Raw genomic sequence first — 20,601 nt, 5'->3', positions numbered from 1 at the left:
ATAATATGGCAATAAAGGTTATTTCTAAAATCTAGACTTAAGAGCAATGTACAATTTATGGTCCATAATACATAAAATAGGGAGAAAGTTACCCAAAAATTCTACAGAATGTTCATTTGTCTGGCCTGGTAGCCCAAACTCACTCGGTTTGCCCATTGGTTTCAATACATAATTTAGACAACACCTAATTATTAAATAGGAACTTTCTTGATCCTCTTCTCAGTTTCACTTCTAACAGTCTCTGAGTTAAAAAGAGTCTTAAAAGTGGGTCATATGAGCACTCATCCCTGTTTTGAATGACTCCATACCAACCGGTACAGTCTCTTTAACCTTTGCTAGATTACCACACATAAGGGTTCTCTTACTTCTATTCCATGACAGTTTTTTTTTTTCAACAACAACCAAAAAAAAAAAAAAAAAAAAACCACTCTATAATATAAATGGCAGAGGCAAAACAGAAATTTCAGGCATGGTGGTGCACACCTATAATCCCAGCAACTTGGGAGGCTGAAGCAGAAGAATTCCAAGTTCAAAGCCAGTCTCAGCAACTTAGGGAAACTCTGTCTCAAAATAAAAAATAAAAAGGGCTGGGGTTGTAGCTCAGTGGTAAAGTGTCCATGGGTTACATTCCCAATGCAAAAAAAAAAAAAAAAGCAGAGGGAGAGAGAAATTCAATTCTGGTTTCTTTTAATTATCTATCAGTGTTATAATATTATCACCATAACACTAGATAACACTAGGGGCACTTACTAATAAGCCTGGCATTGTGCTTTGAATCAATATGTATTATCGTATACAATCACTCCCTAAAACACTGTGAAAAATATTCATGTTAATCCTATTCTATAAAAAAAGAAAATGGATGAGTAGGAGTAACTGATACAATGACATAAGTTCAAATCCAAGACCACACAACCAGACTCCAGTGATCTTAATCAACTGTTACTCTACATAGCTTCACTCACTGGCCAGCCCGAGATAGGCCAGCAATCCAGTCTGTCATCCTTAATGCTTCATCCAAGTCTTCCTTCATTCTAAGTTTCAACAACCTTGATTTTTCTCTTAGGAAACAATCTTACCCATGGTTATTTGAATCACCTTTCAATCATCTCCTCCTTCTATTTCTCTAACCTCAAAATTAATTTCTTATACTCTGCAACCTCCAATTATTTCCCCTACCTTAACTCCTGCTTCCAAGAAAGGAAAAAAAAAAAAAAAAAAAAAAAAAACACCTCAATACCTCAATGTCAAAGAAAAAACAAGCTGTTTGACAGAGCAAGTGGTTTCTTACTCCCATCCCCCACCCTCTATCTTCAATTCTTCTATAACCCACACCTCAAAGTAAAAACAGAAAATAATATAAGGCACATTTGGGAACTAAGTTAAAACAAGACAAATTCTAGACACAAAAGTTTGAAGGAAAGTATACTTACAACAACCACCTCCCCGTAGGACAAAAACCAGCCATTAGAACTGATTAGATAATGTGAGAACATTTCTCTCTTCCAAGCTGAAGAGATAGAACTATCGGAAGGGTGGCTTGCTACAAACTTCCTGGGACTTTGGAAAGGGTGAAAAGAGATGGGAGTTGTCAGTAATAGCTGCAAAGAAAAGGTTCAACTAGAGCCATCAGGCCATATAAGTTAAGTCTCTTCTTCAGTTCACAAATGACCTTTTAAATATTCTTAATGCCACACTCTGAACTAGTGATATGAGTACAGGCTGCCAGGGCTTGGTTTTATACAGACTTCATTGCTGCTGAGGGTTGCTGATGGGCTTTTACTTTCAGAACATTAGCATGTAATTTGATCTTTTGCAATAGATGAATACAAATAGTTTTTTGGACAAGTCCTATAGAACAGAAAACCAGCCCCTAAATCAGTTCATCCTGTGGTTAGAGAAAATAATTACAGATTATTTTAGGAAAGAAAGGATTTTAACTGAAAAAGTTAGACTAGAAACATCCCAGCTGTGACAGATGGACCCAAGATACGATTTGGGAAAAAATGGGAAGAAAACAATTTAATCTGTAAAAAAAGAAAAGAGGATGGTACTAAGTTGAGGGAGTAAAGGTTTAGTTTAGGCAACCACATAAGAAACAAAGATCCCCAATAAATTTATTTCAATTGTACACAAAATTGACTTTGTTACACCTCTAGTAGTTACACAAAGAAAAACTCAGGCAAGCTCCTGAGAATCCAATGTTCCGACACAAGTTCCTGGGACCCCAACACTAGGTTTTACTTCAACATGCTCTTGCATGGAGACTGTGCCTCGTTTTCTACTTCACTCCCTGTATCCAGTAGCCATGGTTCTCCTGCTTCCTTTCAACTAATAGAACTCATCACCTCCCAGCTGTTTTGTTATATTCTCCCCTGCAGCACAGGGACACCACTTTCTCTCCCTTCAGTTTGTCCTGGAACAATATATATATTTTTAACCTGTGGATATCAGTGGCCCTATTATTCTCCCATAAAATCTTCTAGATTTGTAACTCTGAGTCCATTTAAAATCCAGTTCCCCCCATTACTTTTCAGTTAGAGGCCATCTCTGTCTCATTTCTAACTGTGCCTAACCTTAAATCTTTCCTTGAACCTGATAACACAGAGCTTCTATCCTCCCTATTACTGGATGGCCGGTGTTGCAGAACCTATCCTAGGACACAACTGTCCCAAGGCTAAGGCTAACAGTGTCAATCTGTAACAAGGTGCAGTGGAGGCAATAAGATGAAAGGGCTATCAGAGTCAGAGGGGTACAGCTCTGCTCTCCTCTCTCACTCTCTCAACAGAAGACACTAGAGAACATTTCTGTGGTGTGGAGGAAAACAGCCATTTATACTCTGGTCTGTCCAGAGCCTTCCCACCCACCCCCACTCCGCCCTCACACTCTAAGGCCATTCCTGGCTCAGACTTCCCACTCACCCCACCCATTGTACATCCCTGCTGTTTCTCCTCCATAGCACTGGGTGACATATGTCCTTCACTTATTTATTTTGTGTTTCCCCTCTCTCTCCTCCACACACCCAACTGTAAGCAGCGTGACAGTAAAAACTACACGGCAACCTCCCCATGCCTAGCCCTCACCAGGTACTCAATATCCATTAAAGTACTTTAATTCTAACCTCTCAGTCTATGTTACACTTTGGTATGGGTGAGAAAGCAAGGTCCAGTTTAAGTTTTTGTATAGCTAAGCAAGGAAATAACTGGGAAGGGGAGTGCAGGCAGGCCCATGACCTCAATTTAATATAGTAGCAACTGGGTATTTGAGATAAATTAAAAAGAGATCATTTGTAACTTGGATTCCAGTTTTCAAGGGTGACATCCAAGAGAAGCAGCCAAACAAAAAGACGGCTGGCAGCCTATGGTTATACCAGACAACTCCCTGGTGGACAATATCCCATTTGGAAAGAGCCGCTTGGATCTCTCCTTGCAGACACCAGCTGATCTGCCCAGAGCCATCCCCAGTGACCTCTGAGACAGCTTGTGTAGCTTGAAAATATATCTCCTACAAGTCAAAAATTGACATATTATCTCCGCCCCCCCAGGCTTCTAACAGTTATTGACGCTATTTGGAAAGCTATGCTTCCATGCCTATTAATAACCTTCTGAAAGAACCCCAAGGAAGTGTCAAGAGAAAAAAAATACGTGACTGAGGGAAGCCAAAGACTCAATCAGAGGTTACAGTTAGCAATTAGTATATCTGAGGAAAAACAAACTGAAAGTTTTAATATCTTTTGTATTAGATTTTATCTTGTCAGGAGGCTGAAGACAAAATACTTAGCCAATGAATTCAAGGACTTCAAGTCAAGAACCCTGGTCTTTATTTATGGAAAAGGGATACTTTTGAAAAAGACTCCTAACCTATTTAAATAAACCAGCACCAGCAATTAACTATCTGCACATAAATTATTTCAGAGATTTTTGTCCACAGGGCTGATATCAAGAAGCCTTTTATAGTTATTTACACCTTTCTAAAGTTTCTCCAAGTGACACATTAAACAGCAACCAGCCCAACCTACTCTAAAGAATGGAATTGCTAATTAATCTTTTAAAAAGTCTTTTCTTAGTGGTCTTCCCCACCCACCCACCCAACTAGAATGTGATTAATGAAATTGTCTCACAATTTAGCTTGAAATATGCTTTTGCCAGTCGAGCAGCTAAAGCAGAATCAGATAATTGTGGTATGACTCAACAAACGCACAGCTGTTCATTTAAATATATCCATCAAAAGTATAAATACGATCATGAGAAAGAAAGGGAGCCATGTACCAGGGTCAGTGCACAAGTTGAACGGGTTAGCATCCAAGTAACCACAACAGAAAACAAGGAGGAGATGGGGCAGGAGACAGGAAGAGGTTCTAGATGGATACTGTATGGGGGAAAAACAAAAGAACAAAAAAAGATGTGACCCACAGGAAATTCTCGCTGACCTAAATACAGCAACAATGCCAAGAGACAAACTAATTGCACTGTATTAAATGAGGAGAAAGAAATGAATTTTAAAAAATAGACAATGGTCCCCAAGTAGTGAGGTATATATTTCTACCCTACAGGGTAGAAATCAATGAATCTTGTTTATAAAAACAAAGACCCCCACCCCACACAAAGCAGAGGAAGACAAGAACAGGATTCTCGCCTCCCTCCCAGTACACACATGGCCTTGAAACACTATGATTATGAAATCATCATGGAAATGTGGGCTTACCTCCAACAGACCCATAGTACAGATGGTACCCAAGTTAATACTTTCAACTATATGCTGATAAGAATGTGATACACATACTTGGAGTGTTGAACTTTTCTGGACTAGCATGTACCCAACTCTCCTCTCTGGATGCACACAGCAGCAGCAAGCTGCCACTCCCATTAGCCCTGCAATCTCGAGGACAAACCACCGTAGGGCTACAGTGGACTGTGGTGCTCCGCTGTGATGTTGGTTGGGTTAGGCACATTACATGCATTTTCAAAGTGCATTATTATCAATTTATAGTGGATTTCGTGGGACATAACCTCATGGTAAGTTGGGGAACATATGCATATAACTTAATAATGGGCAACCTCTTTTGTAGATCTTGCACATTAAGGACAGTCGTTTGCATGGGGCAAGGAAATGAAGAAAAAGAAAACTAAGAACACTGGGGTGGGGGGCTCTTTCCAGCACTGCAGACCCCATTCCTTCCCCCTTCCTTAGGCATGGGTCATAAGGCCCAGAAAGAATCTGAGAAGCAGAGGCACAAAGATCTTGATCCTTTCCAAATACGTTATTCAAAATGCTAATAAATGAAAAAGGATCTAATTTATTACGATGATTTCTAACTTTTCTCTCAACCAACAAAGTCTCCTTCCAAAAAAAAACAAAACAATTGCTGCGGCAGTGGAGGAATGGAAGCCCATGGGTAGCCTGACTACTCAGCCATCCTGCACTGAGAGCCACTCCTCTTCTCTTCACTTATAAGCAACCTCTCTTGTATTATCACAGGTGTCAATAAAATTCAACAATTACTACCTGAGGGGTAACTGGGTCAGGCCCAAGTCCTCCCCTAGCTATCTGCTTCATAAAGAGCCATCTACACTGGTTGCCCCCATCACCCTTGTTAGGCCTCAGTCCACAGTGTTCTGCTCAGTCAACTTGCTGCAACAACCCCTCACTAAGGCAGGGACTCTTCTCAGTCCATCCATTGTCTTGTCAGATTCACAGAAAAACTTCCATAACACACAGATTACCCACTCCCAAGAAGCAATGATCTGTGATGAGGCCCAGGAACCCCCCCACCCTCCAGCAATTCAGGTGATGCTGAGAATGACGAAGGGTCTCACTTGTGCATGATGCAGGATGGAGTCATCGATAACTCCTGTCTTCCCTAGCTGAGAACCACAGGCCCCACTCTCCAGTGTCTTTAATGCTTTGTTATGTCTAAGGTTCTCTGGATGTGGATTCCTCTTCCGCCACACATCCTTAAATCATGGTTTCTCTCAGGGTCCCACACGTCAGTCTCCTCTTCTTCTTACTCAAGGTGTTAGTCATGTTCTTAGATTCAAGTTCCACTGTAGACCACCAAGCTCAACCATTAAGTTGAAAATGGAATCACCCCCAGATCTTTCCTTCCTTATTACCTTCTTCCCCATGTATTCTTGACTTTTTACCACTTATAAAATAAATGTTTAAAATTTTTATTATAGATATTTCAAGTTACATGGAAATAGAAAATATGATCAATGCCAGTTTTTCACATCTAGTTTCAAAAAACAAAACAATAAGCTGACCCCAGTTCCAAAAGAATTCAATTTTATATCTTCTATTCTGCCTGTTTTTTTTTTTCCTGAAGTATTTTAACCATAATCCCAATGTCATATCATGTTTCCCACAAATTCTCTAATAGGTAAGTACTGCTTCTAAACATAAATGCAAATCCAACATCTCACGTAACAAAGTTAAAATTATTCTTCCTCCAAATATCATATACCAGCTAATCAGTATTTACATCTGGTGAATTTCCAACTATAAAAACCTCCCCCAAGGAGAGAAGATTGGGATAGTATAAAAAGATAAAACCATTGAGATCCACTTTCAGGTCTCATAAGTAGTATCTCAGTACTGTGACATCTTTGAGAATACTGTGCATACAATGTGGGTGAAAGTAAATGAGTAACTGGGGTCTTTTCTTTTTTTCTTTTTGGTAGTAGTGGGGAGTTTAAACCCTGGGGCCACGAGCACACACATGCATGTCAAACATTCAACCACTAAGTTACATTCACAGGTCCTTCTAATTTTTTCTGAGACAGGATCATGCTAAGTTGACTAGACTCATCTTGAAATTGTGATCCTCCTGTTTCACCCTCTAGAGTCACTGGGATTAAAGGCATGCACTACCGTGCCTGGTCATTCCCTATTATTTTTGAGAACCAGAATTCCCTATGTGGAATAAAGGAGATATAGATGCAACACAGAAAAGATTAAGTAAAAACCTTTTCATCTGAATTTGAAGTATCAGCATTAAGTATTTTCTATACATACTTCATTATTGAACTTCAAAATATTGACCCATCTAGTAGCAGTGAGCACCCCTGGTATCTACACTTTGATGTTAAAATGCCACTTTCCACTTAAATTAGGATAACAAGTTGAATTGAATCATGAGGATATAATCATCAAAAAACACCCAATAATAAACAAAGTCAAATGTCTGAGTCCTTCAACAAACTGGGGGAAACAGAGAACTGGAGAGAGAAACCTGATAAGAAATTTTTTAAAATGTGCAAAAATAAACTATAATGCTAAATGTGAACACCTGGGTGATAAAACTATAAAGAAAGGCAAGAAAGCAATGAAGTAGTATATTCTCTGTAGAGAATATACTACTTCATTAACTGTATAGAGGTCACACAAAAATTTCACTTTATAATAATTAATAAGTTGCTGCTTGAGTAAATTTGTTTTATTTTTCAATTAAAAGTCAAAGACAAAAGCTAAATATGTGCTGTAACACACAGAGACTGAGCAAGCAATAAGTACTGTGTGTCATATACATCATGTGCAAAAGTTTGCCCCGATTTGTATGTTCCAGTTTATGCAATAAACTTCTGAAATATTAACCCTTCCTTATCTTTAAACTAACGAAAACTGTTTTTCAAATTCCAAGTTGGTTTTTAATAGAAGAGAGAAATAAATGTTGGTTTCCTAGTCAGAATCAAAAACCATGTATTTAACACAACATCATATAAGTTGTTCCTTCCTTCTCATCTATTTCAATTATATAAGTCTCATTGATCAGAGGAGACAAAAAAGAGTCTCAATAAGTGTTTCCCCAAATAATTACACAACACTAACACCAAATAAGAAAAACTAACATCTTAAACGTTTGAACCCTCTCCAACAAAGTTTATCTATACAAAATCCCAATAATAACAGGTTTTATTCTTGGAAGAAGGGAGTGGACTACAATAGAAACTTTTCTCAAAGAAAAGTTGGAACTACTGGTTAAAACTGTAAGACTGGGTAAAACCAGTACTGAGAGCCATGGGACAGCAGGGTTGGAGACCCAAGGGCAAGAAAAGGGAACTAATAGTGACAGAGCAGCAGGAGGGTATTGGAATGCTAACCAATATGGCAGAGATTGCTAATTTTCTACTAAAATTCTTTCTTCCCTTCTTTCTGGAGAGCCAGTGACCACCAGAGACAGCAATTCCCTGCCTCTTTTGCAGCTAGATTGCACTGATTGTAAGTTCTCACTAACATAAGCTGCGATGATGCCTGTAACTTCGCATCACTTATCCCAGATAAGAGCATGAAGATAACCAGAGTGAGCGATTGCTAAACCAACAGAACAGAAGAAACCTGAATCTCAGGATGACCAATAGATATGGGCTGTCCTGCTAATCTGTTTTGCTCAGACTAGAATTATTAAGTGAGGAAAAAATATAGACTTCTGTGTTCTTTGAACCACAACATATTTCAGTCCCTAGGTTACAGCAACTTAGCTTTATTGTAATTAAAAGGGCACCTCGGAAAAAATTAAGTTGGATCACACCTAACATTCCAGATGGATCAAAGATTTAAATCTGACAAAAGAACCACATCACATGACCAGGAACCAGGAGATAGGTTCTTAAGTCTATAACTGGAAAAGGTCTTTGAACTGTGATACAAAAGTCTGAAACCACAAAAAGACTGATTATATATTTACTTCTACAAATCTATTTGTTCATCTTTTATTGAATATCTCCTCCAACAGGATGGAAGTTTCAAGGAGCAAGAGCTAGGGTCTGTTTTCTTACTATATAGTCAGGTGCCTAGAACGAGTTCCTAACACACACACAAAAAAAAGAAAGGCATTTAATAAATACTTGTTGAGTGAATAAATTGGCAAATTTAACTATTTAAGATGTTTAATAGTCAGCACATCAAAATTATTTGCCTTTATACAAATGACCACCTGGGGAAAAATATAAATAGTTCATATCACAAGGAGAAAAAAAGGAAGCTATAAGCTGATAATAAAAAGCAATATTTTCATAAGAAGTCAATATTCTGATAATAAAAATCAAAAACTATTATAGTTTGGATATGTGGTACCCCCAAAAAACTCATGTGTGAGACAATACAAGAAAGTTTAGAAGTGAAATGATAGGATTATGAAAGGCTTGAACTGATCCATACATTAATCCACTTGAATGGATTAACTGGTTGGTAGGTAGGCAGGTAGGGCCTTGTGGCTGGAGTAGGTAGATCACTGGGAGTATGACTTTGAGGTATATATTTTGTACCTGGTAAGTAGAGCTCTTTTTGCTTCCAGAGTGTCATGTTCTGAGCTGCCTTCCTCCACCATGCCCTTCTGCCATGATGTTCTGCCTCACCTTAGTCACAGAGCAATGGAGTCTGCCATTTATTATCTGAAACCATGAGCCCCAAATAAAGTTTTCCTCCTGTAAAAGTGTTCTTGACAGGTCTTAAGGTCACGGTGGCAAAAAAAAAAAAAAAAAAAAAACTGACTAAAACAATAATCCAATGGGAAAACAGACAAAGACATAAGAATAAAAGGTACAGATCTAGAAATACAATGTCTTTTAAACTTACAAAAAGATACTCAATGACAATCAAAATAAGAAAAATGGAAATAAAAGCTACACTAAACTGACCTTTTAAACCCAGTAATTTGGCAAAAAAAAAAAACTATCAGTTTAGTAATCATACTGTGATTGGCAAAGATATGAAGAAGTAACATTCTCATCCATTTCTGGTGAAATCTTAAACTTTCAAGCTGTATGAACAAGCAAAATGGCAACAAATTTCTACCAAAATTAAAATGTATGTACCGTTTGACCCTGGAATTCTACTAGAAATGGATCCTACAGAGTCCATTTGACTCGTGTTTGAAATGATGTATATAAAAAGTTATTTTCTATAGCCCTGTTCATGATAATAAATACTGGAAATGATCTATAGGTCAATCAATATGGAACTGGTTAAATAAATTATAGCATGTCTTTACAGGAGAACATCTGGCATTCACTGAAAATGAATGTGGCTTTAATAGGGAAGAATTTCCAAAAAAAAAAAAAAAAAAGATGCAAAACTTTATATATTCTTAATCTGTGTAAAAATAATGAGTAACTTATAGTAGGATATATATTTATATATTATACATGGTCTGAAATCTCTGAAAGAAAATTGTAACAACAGTTTCCCAGGGTAACTGGGTACTTAGGGAAAAGAGAGACTTATTTTTTACTGCACACTCTTGTGTCTTTTAAATTTTGTCTACACTGATTACATTACTTTTCTAAAAATAAACACTTTACACAATAACAAAAATACAAATATTCATTGCCACTATTAGATATCTGAAAGCTTCTCCAGTGATTCTCACTGTTAGTCACATTAGGAAACAACTGAGCTAAATAAATTTAACCTTGTTTCATAATTAAGAATCACAGGGTTAGCAATTAACTACAGCCTCATCTTCTCTTCCTTCCCCTCAAATAAACAAATATACAAAATACAGTCAGTCTCTTAATGCCATCCCCGTTACTCATAACTTCCTCTTAAAACTAATTCAACCTCACACCAGCTTACATGGGCAGGAAAGTACTTCAAAATGCTCAAAGGATGGTAGCCAGAACTAACAACTATGCTTCTATATCAACACAGCCTCCAGAAAATGAGAATTTGACATAACTGATATATCAGCAACAGCCTAAAGCAGCGCATCATCTGCCGTAGAAAATATAAACTCATGTGGTTAATGACTCCAAGTCTGGTGTCAACTCTGGCTTGTTCCCTAATGTGAAAGGCCTCCACTCCCCCACTCCCCACCTCCTTTAAATTATAGGCTAGAACTATTATATATATATTAATTACATATATACTACAGCCAGGCATTACTTACACTGAAATTGAATTCTGCTTGGAAAGAAAAAAGTCCACAGTATATGAAATGGAGGGGGAAAGTAAGTTGTAAAACAAAATGTGTAATCATGTTTCATCAATTTTTAAACATAACTAATAAATAAATTTTACTTATATGTTAAAAATGTCTACATAAAAAAGGTTGACCTAGACACAGTGGCACACACCTATAATCCCAGTGTACCAGGACGCAGGAGGATGTCAAGTTCAAGGTCAGCCTGGGCAAATTAGTAAGACCCTGTCTAAAAATAAATAAATAAATAAATAAATAAAAAGGGCTGGGGATGAAGCTTAGTGTAGAGTGCCCCTGTGTTCAAACCCCATTACCACAGAGAGGGAAATAAGGGTGAGAAGAAAAAAGTAAATATTGTGGCCCTACATGGTGAAAAGAATGGTAGAAACATTTTCATATGTAGGAGAAATGTTGGTGTTATTTGAACAACTTAGCCAAAGTTAAAGACCAACGGTGCAGATCCATCACCCCAAAAGCGTACCGTCCAGACAATGCAAGAACAAAAACTAGTAGGCTGACTCTAATTTTCTAACATTGGATTCATATAAAGCAACAAAATAATCATCTATGGCAAAGAAATTACCCTGTAAATCTGACCTCTGCCAAAAAGCATTAAAAGAGGTGATCTGTTGAAATGATTGTACAGCCGGTTCTGGCTCTGGCTGCGCTGCTTGGAGAGGTCCGAGGAAAAGCTGACTCAGCTACCTTAAAGCTGGCTCCTGGTCACATCTGCCCACAGTCCTTCAAGCAGAGCACCCTCCTTTAGAGCTTCACTGGCCGTGTTCCCTGGGAGGTGCTCTTGGAGTCCTCTGGAGTTAGGAGCTCTCTAGTAGTCTCCCTATGGCAATGCGATGCTCAGGAACACTCAGGGCTGCATAGGGAAAGAAAGAAAATTTTGTAGCTAAGCAGAAGAAAATTCTGTAGTTGTGAATGTGCTGGCTAAAGAGAAGTACACAACTTGACAAGTTTTTCAACTGGAATCACAAAACAATAGCTGACTTACAAATGAAATATGAATGGAAAAGTTTGAAAACATGGATATGCAGTGTGTTGATGTCAAGCATTTTTATAAATGACACAAACCCAGTTAAGTAGTTAATAAATTTCAAAATCAAGTTCCTTCAAAGTCCCTATGTCACGTGCTCCAGACCATTACAGAAAAGGAAAAAAAAAAATCAAACAAAAACAATGACAATGTATACTAATTATTATGTGCACTTGTCTGAGTAGTACAGTAGTACAAAGAACAGAATGAAAAGAAGTTGTCTTCACTATCCAGACCCCTAGTCCTCCCTGGAGACACTGGTAAACCAAAGTCACCAACTTCTTGAGAAACTTGGAAATATGTGGTTTTGTTCCATTTCAAGCAACATTCTCAGTAATTGATATCTAGTTCAAAGACTTGTAAAACAATGGTGTGGAAGGAGCTCAGAGTGGAAGGGAAGAGGTCCTCCAGATAACTAACCAAAAACAAAAAGCCACCCAGGCTCCCTCTTCCTTTAGAAAGACTTGAAAAACATCACCATTTGCCAAAGGAAGAGGAAATTTTTATTAAGCCCAAACTTTCCTATTTAAATCCTTAAAAAACACAAAGTGCTGAATACCCTAACTCGTTTTGGAAAACAGCACCTTCTTTTTTTTTAACCTCAACGAACATTTTGCCAAGAAACTTTTCATGGAAATAAATCTAAGCAGAAAGCAGACCCAAAATACAGCTTCTCTAAGAAATTATGTGGAAAAGAAAATATTCCCAGTCACCCTGGAATTCAAGGGAAAAGTTTTGTAGATAGTATCAAAACATCCCTTGCTTCAGCTTAAACTGAGACTCCTCATCTATTGGGAAAAAAAAAAAAAAAAATCTAGACACATAAAAGACCCAATAAAAATAATACACAATAAAAAGGCCTCCTCGCAGAGAGGTCAACCAGAAATGTGCCATTTTCATCCATCATTTATCAAAGGTAAAGAGTAAAACTCCATTCCTAAAGTGGACGTCCTTACAAACTCTTCTGCTGAGCAGCACCCTCAAAGGTAAAGAGTAAAACTCCATTCCTAAAGTGGACGTCCTTACAAACTCTTCTGCTGAGCAGCACCCACAAACCCTTGAGTTTCCAAACAAACTGTTGAAATACTGGTATTTTTCAAGATCACGGGGCCAGGGAAACTTGGTAGATTTCCCACCAAGGATGGTTTCCTCTTGGCCAACAACTAGCTTTGTTTTAGGAGTAGGCCATTGTCACTAGCTCTCCTGCCTAGGATCAACTGTGTGTAAAGTCACACGCACACACTTTATCACTGGGAGATTTAGAGAAGCAAAAACATTTTTTAAACACTAGTGTATATTTTTCTGATTCTTTCAGATTCTCTGCTTAAAAAAAAAAAAAAAAAAAAAAAAAAACAGAGAATGACCCCACACCCCACCCCACTGACTGCTAGGGTGAAGTCCAGGGCCTTGAGCATGCTAGGCCAATGTGCACCATAAGCTGCACCCCCCTTTTTAATTATACCCCAGCCTCATCTTCACTGCACAGAATTCCTTCCCATCCTTCAGGACAGTGTTTCAGTTCTCCTGCCTCTGTTTAGCCTTCTTCAAACATATTTTCCAGATCTTTCTCATTCTGATTTTCTGGTATTCATATTCTATATGACTCAACCTGACACTCAGTTCTCTGCCATGAACTAGGTTTATCTCAAAATCAATTTGAAGCTAGGTGAAGATTACGTATTATTCTTCTGTTCATTCCTCCTTCATAGTACCTAGCAGAGAGTTGGTATTCAAGAGTTATTGTATAAAAATCAAATCTGAAAACTAAATATAATTTAGTTTTGTTTTAATTTTTTATTCTTTTTACTTATACATGACAGTAGAATGTATTTTGACATATCATACATACATGGAGTACAATTTCCCTATTTGTGGTTCTACATGATTCAGTGTTACACTGGTTGTGTATTCATGTACGAACACAGGAAAGTTATGTCCAATTCATTCTACTCTCTTTCTCATTCCCATCCTCCTCCCTTGCCCCCATCCCCCATATCCAACCTAATGAGCCTCCACTCCCCCACTACAGATATTATGAGCCGGCATTTGCATATCAGAGAGCACATTCTGCCTTTGGTTTTTTAGAACTGGCTTATATCACTTAACAAAATAGCCTCCAATACCATCCAGTTACTGGAAAATGCCATAATTTCATTCTTCTTTGTGGCCGAGTAATATTTCATTGTGCATATGTACCACATTTTCTTTATCCATTCATCTGTTGAAGAGCAACTAAGTTGGTTCCATAGCTTAGCTATTGTGAATTGAGCTGCTATGATGGGATTGCATCACTATAATATGCTGATTTTAAGTCTTTGGGATAAAAACCTAGAAGTGGGATAACTGGGTCAAATGGTGGTTACATTCCAAGTTTTCTGAGGAGCCTCCATATTGATTTGCAGAGTGGTTGCACCAATTTGTAGTCTCACCAGCAATGTATGAATGTACATTTTCCCCCACATCCTAACCAGCATTGATTGTTACTTGTATTCTTGATAATTGCCATTCCAACTAGAATGAGATGAAATTTCAGTGTAATTTTAATTTGCATTTCTCTAATTGCTAGAGATATTAAATATTCTTTCATATATTTTTTGACCATTCATATTTTTTATTCTGTGAAGTATCTGTTCAATTCCTTTGCTCACTTATTGATTGAGTTATTTGTTTTTTTTTCTGTTAAGTTTTATATTTATAGTTTCTATTCTATAAGTTTTATATTCTATAGTTTCTATTCTATAGCTATTCTATAGTTTCTCTATTCACATTCTTGGTTGCTTTCTTTGCTGTGAAGAAGCTTTTTATTTTGATACCATCCCATTTGTTGATTTTTTATTTAACTTCTTGTGCTTTAAGAGTCTTATTTAAGAATTTGGTTCCTAAGCCAACAAGATGGAGATTTGGGCCAACTTTTTCTTCTAGTAGGTGTTGGGTCTCTGGTCTAATGCCTACGTCTCTGATCCACTTTTGAGTTGAGTTTTGTGCAGGGTGAGACATAAAAGTATAATCTCACTTTGTTACATATTGATTTCCAGTTTTCCCAGCACCATTTGTTGAAAAGTCTGTCTTTTCTCCAATGTATGTTAATGGCGCCTTTGTCTAGTATGAAGACAGAGAGAAAAGCGTGTGATACTTGTCTTTCAGAATCTGGCCTATTTCATTTAATAACATACTCCGCAGTTCCATCCATTCCTTTCAAATGACATATTTTTGTTCTTTAGGGTTTGTGGGTTTGTCTCTGTGTCTTCTACTCTGTACAACTAGTCTTATCTGTATGGTGCCAATATCATGTCTTTTTTGTTACTACAGCTCTGCAGTATAATTTAAGGTCTGGTATCATGATGCCTCCTCCTTCACTTTTCTCACTGAGGATTGCTTTGGCTATTCTGGGCCTCTTATTTTCCAAATGAATTTCACGACTGCTTTTTCTATTTCTATAGTACCTTAATAGGAACTGCATTAAATCTGTATAGCACTTTTGATATTATGAGCATTTTGACAGTATTAATTCTGCCTGTCCAAGAACATGGGAGATCTTTCCATCTTCTAAGGTACTCTTCAATTTCTTTCTTTAGAGTTTTATATTTTTCAGTATAGAGGTCTTTCACTTCTTTTAACATTTGTTTTAAAATTTATTAAGATCTCAACTAACCCATGGATAAATGTCAAAACTGGTGATGTATTACATGAAAGAAAGTAAAATAAGAGCTGAAATACTGAATGAATTCTGAATACTTAAACTCTCCAAATAGTCTACTTAGGACCCATGTCCCTACAAATACCTTTGAAGTCTAATCAGCAAGTTTGGCAGACCTCATAGGTAATAGAAAGCAATTATGTTCAAAATCCCAAGAGCAGTTTAAAAAATGAAAACAAAATAATTTTCAAAACTCATGCACTAATTAAAATCAGTACTATAAGATACATATCTATATAACAAACTTCAGCAGCCTGGCACTAGACTTTCATTGACCTAAGCTTTTTCCAAAAATTTAGCCAACATATTTGTTTGGTTGTGGAGTTTTAATTATTGGCAGCTGGTGAAGCTGTATAAAAATTTGACCCATAAAGGTCAAAAGCACATTCCTCTGAGGGTGTAGAGGGAGACTATGAGGGAAGGGAAAAGAGAAGTCAGTCCAATTCTCTAGCTCCAATTTTGAACATTTAACATCGCAGTACATTTTCCATTAGTTCAGTTCAAAAGAAAATTGCACAGATTCCTAAAAGCTGTAATATGATGGGACCTGAGGAACAGGCAAGCATACAAAGTACTTATACCCAATCAAGTTCTCGGCAGTCAACACAGCAGATGAGCAACAGAAACAAATCAACAACAACAACCAAAAAAAAAAAAAAAAAAAAAAAAGGACAAATTTTCTCAACTTTGTAGTAATAACCGCATCCTTAGCTTCTAGAAATTGTGGCTTCCATATATTGCAAATCCCTGTCCTTGCTGGAACCATCCCACACCTTTCCACTCTGTCCCCACAGTCCCATCATCCAAACCAACCGTGGTGCAGAATTACCGTGGTTGGAATTACCACTACCCAAAATCACTCTAAGAAGTGGGATATGGGATGTGGGGTAAAGAAAATGTGATGAATATACAAAATGGAGTTTTACTTCATCATAAAAAAAAAAAAAAAATATGTCATTTGAAATAAAATGGATGGAACTGAAGAGCATGATATTAAGTGAAATAGGCCAGACTCTGAAAGACAAGCATCACACGTTTTTCTCTCATATGTGGATGCAATGAGGGAAAAGTGAGATCTTATGAAAACGGAAAAAGACCAGTAGGGTAGAAGAAGTGATTAAAGGGAGGAAGGGTGGAGGGAGTATTGGGGAGTGAAATTGATCAAATTATGTTATATGAATGTACAAATATGCCACAATGAAACCACTATGCTGTATAATATGTAGCAATAAAAACTTTTTTTAAAAAAGGAATCCTCCTAAACCATAGTAAAACATTAAAAGCAAGGAGAAAAATATAAACAAGCCAGAAATAGTGGTACACTCCTGTAATCCCAGCTACTTGGGAAGCTGAGACTAGATGATCAAGTTCAAGACCAGTGTTAGCAATTTAGCAAGACACTGTTCAGTGGAAGAGAGCTTACCTAACACGTGCAAGACCCTGGGTTCAATCTCCAACACTTAAAAAAAAAAAGAAAGAAAGAAAGACTGGGCATGGTAGTGCACCCTGTAATGCTGGGGATTAAGAAGGCTGAGGCAGGAGAATCACAAGAACAAGTTCAAGGCCAGCCTTGGCAACTTAGTGAGACCCTGCCTCAAAATTTAAAATTCAAATGAATAGAGTTGTAGCTCAGTGGCAACGTACTCTAGAATCCAATCCCCAGGACTAGCCCCCCAAAGGAATAAAATTATGCAAAACTTTTTTATAAAGTGGGATTATGGTACAAGAACATGGACTCAGGAAGCAAACTAAACTTTCAAACGTACTAAATGTGATCTTCACAAGTCATTTAACCTCTATGAGTTTCAGTTTCCTTTTTCATGAAACAGGATAAACACCTTCATCTTTGAAAGTTACTAATAATCATTTAGTGAGCCCCTTCATTCCAGCTAACCACATAACTAGTACTGTCTGACTTAATCTAACAATGAAACTGAAAGGAACATTGTTTTCTGATATATAAAATGTTTTATATATCAGAAAACAATGTTCATTCAGGTTTAATTAAGAGTCAGAGTTTTTTTAGTTAGTGGCAAAACCAGAAATCAACCCATATTTTTCTGACTCCAAAACTCTGTGCTCCTAATTACCACCAAGTTAAACTGCCTCTTGACTAACTACTGAACTGACACTCAAAGCAAATATTCTGAATTCCCTTCCTTGCCTTCCATCCTTTAGGATAATTGAAGGGGTAAAGTATCATGGTTTAAATAAAAAAAAATAATAAAAAAAAAAGCATAAAACATACCAACCCCAACAATAACTCAAATTATTTGAAGATACTAAAAATGTTCTCTTGTTCTGACTCCAAAGTAATATTGGTACAACCAAACACGTAAATATTGAGGATCCTTCAATACTAATCCTGACTGCAGACATCTGTCTATGTGGGAAACAGGCCGGATCTATTAGTCATTCTAAAGAAAGGTGATGGGATCACCAGCCAGTTTCCAAGATTCCTGACTCCTAATGGAAACAAAATATGTCAGATGCCATAAACACTGATAAATCTGGGGACATCACAGGTTGGGATTGGGGACACATGAAGCTGGGAAAGACCAGCACTGGTTGAGGTAAAGTACAGATGAGGTTTAGCAGCTCCCTGACTCTAGGAGTTTCCAAATTCTCAACAATTATTAATCTTTGGATTTGGGGGGTAAGAAATGGGAATTCCCCAAAATATATTACTGCTGAAATACTTCCAAAACAAGCCAAGTGCAGGGGCACAGGCCTGTAGCCCAGCTACTCAGGAAGCTGAGTCAGGAGGGTCATTCGAGCCCAGGAATTTGAGGCTAGCCTGGGCAACATAGTGAGACCCTGTCTCAAAAGAAGAAAAAACAAAAAACAAAACAAAACAAAACAAAACAAAACAAAAAAACCTTCCAAACATTCTTTACTGATCATTCATTATGAATATCTAAAAACTTTGCTAAATAAGAAGCAGCAAGCTTAGTGTATTTACAAAGAACGGTGACCTATAGTAAATATTAAAACCTGAAAAATGCCCCCAAACATTACTGGATAGTATTCCAATAGCAGGCAAAATCCAGCCCAGTCTGTTTTTATAAATAAAAGTTTTATTGGAACAGGCACACTTGTTCATTTTACGTATAGTCTATGTCTGCTTTCACACTGAAATGGCAGGGTTGATAGCTGTGACAGAGTCCGTATGGCTTGCAAAGCCTAAAATATTTACTATCTAGCCCTTTACAGAGAAAGTGTGTTGACCTCTGCAGTAACCTACATTCAAATCTACAAGAAAAGTTCACAGTAGTACACAGAATCCCAAGTTGAAACTGCCAACTTAGACTTATTTTGCTTCTGAAACTTATTTCTTGGAATACCACCCATAGGATTTGTATACAGTAAGCTTTGCATATAAACTTATTTTATTTGCAAGGATGACTCACTACCAGCAGTAACAGACTGGGCCACAAACACACATTTATCCCAGCAATAGCTACAAGCAATCATGACCAATTCTCTCCCACATGTTCCTATCCTGCTCTGACTCCAAGACATGTCCTTCTTAACCTTCAGCTCCATGGGTCACCTTTTTCTGTTCTTGCTTTCAACTTGCTATCAGTTGACTCTTTCTAACCTACTACTGTCTCTATGTTGACTGCTTTAACTCTCACAGGAGAATTATAACCCTTTTTCCCATTTACCTGATAACTGATTGTTCTGAAGGGTTGAAAAAACATACAGAGTACATTTTGTAAGAAATCCTGGGAAATAATTCAACCATAGGAATACTAATCTCTAATCAGGTGCATATCTAGATACTGGACTCACTGGACTTTTAAAGAATAAGAAAAAAGTGTTGAGGAGGACAGGCAGGATACGAGAAAGAATGATATCGCCCGGATGTTTTCAGGAAAAGATTAAGGTCTCACAAGCCTAGGGAGAAGACAGGCCAAAGAAAAGATTTAGTGAAGGGGGGGGCTTTCCTGACAGTTTGGCCCCAGTGACAGGATTTAAGACCCAAATATCAGAGCACCTTACCCCTCTAGAATTTAATGTATAATTTGGCTGAGATGAGAGGGACCCACTGTGGATTACTTAATTACTAAGTATAATTAAGTAACAGACTCTACTTCTGAAGATAACCTGCTTATACTTTGTAACCTCAAAACCCTCCACTGAAGTGGTTTGGCGGTCCATCAAAATCCCTTTCATTTGGCCAGCCAAAGACTCATTTATTTGTGCCAGAAATACAAAGTAAGAGGATCAAGGATGAAACTTGAGGGAACAAAGGCAGTGGGCCATAGTAGACAAAGGGAGTTCCAGGCTGCACCAGAGCCCTGGGCTGAATCCCAGCCCGGCCAGCCACCAGTCTCGAGAGCTTGAGCCAACCGTCCACGCAGCAGCCTCCCGCAGGCAAGCAGGCACCATGACGTCCCTGCAGAGCTGCCACAGGTGACAAGCATGGCACATAGTCGTGCTAATGAACGGTAGCTATTATTATAAACTCAATATTTAAGGAGTAAAAAGAGGAGACAGTGGAGATGACTAAGGCTGAATTATTAGGTTGAATCATATGAAATGACAGAGATTTGACCATTCTGACTCACACAAATTGCAATTTTAAATAAGTATCATCAAGGATTCTACAGGGAAGCCTGGAAAACGGAAACATGAACGACTAACAGTGCCCAAACTCACTTCTGCACCAGTGGCAGCTTAGAAGGATTTATAAGACACCAAATAGGAAGGCCACAAGCTAAAACAGAATTTCCCCAGAGCTACCACCTCACCAGATATGCGGGTGACTTCAGAGAAGAGGCAGATCCTTCAAAGACAGAAAGACAAGGCAAGCACTTCCCACCCACAGGGAACCCACAATTCACTCCTTTCTCTCTTCCTCCCTAATTCCTGCTCTCATTTCTTCCCCTAAGAAAAACCAAACAGTGTCACTTATAAATTAGTTTGGAAAGGAAT

General features: G+C 37.8%; 1 protein-coding gene across 4 annotated transcripts in view; it reads right to left on the bottom strand.

The window, feature by feature from the left end:
• The window catches only part of Acvr1 (activin A receptor type 1), a 130,247-nt gene that overhangs the window by 65,348 nt on the left and 44,298 nt on the right, over positions 1-20,601 (bottom strand). Inside the window, exon 2 of one of the 4 annotated variants that reach the window (XM_076865982.2) lies at positions 11,502-11,789. The exons of 1 other annotated variant lie outside the window; for it this stretch is intronic. The gene's annotated coding sequence lies outside the window, so the exon portion shown is untranslated. The remainder of the gene's footprint in view (positions 1-11,501; positions 11,790-20,601) is intronic. 2 more of the 4 variants (XM_076865981.2, XM_076865980.2) reach the window with 2 other exon arrangements.

This window comes from Callospermophilus lateralis, chromosome 9 (genome assembly GCF_048772815.1).
Source record: "Callospermophilus lateralis isolate mCalLat2 chromosome 9, mCalLat2.hap1, whole genome shotgun sequence".
In the NCBI taxonomy this organism is placed as follows: domain Eukaryota; kingdom Metazoa; phylum Chordata; class Mammalia; order Rodentia; family Sciuridae; genus Callospermophilus; species Callospermophilus lateralis.
The sequence above is the reverse complement of the archived record's forward strand: the minus strand, read 5'-3'. Positions and strand labels throughout refer to the sequence as shown.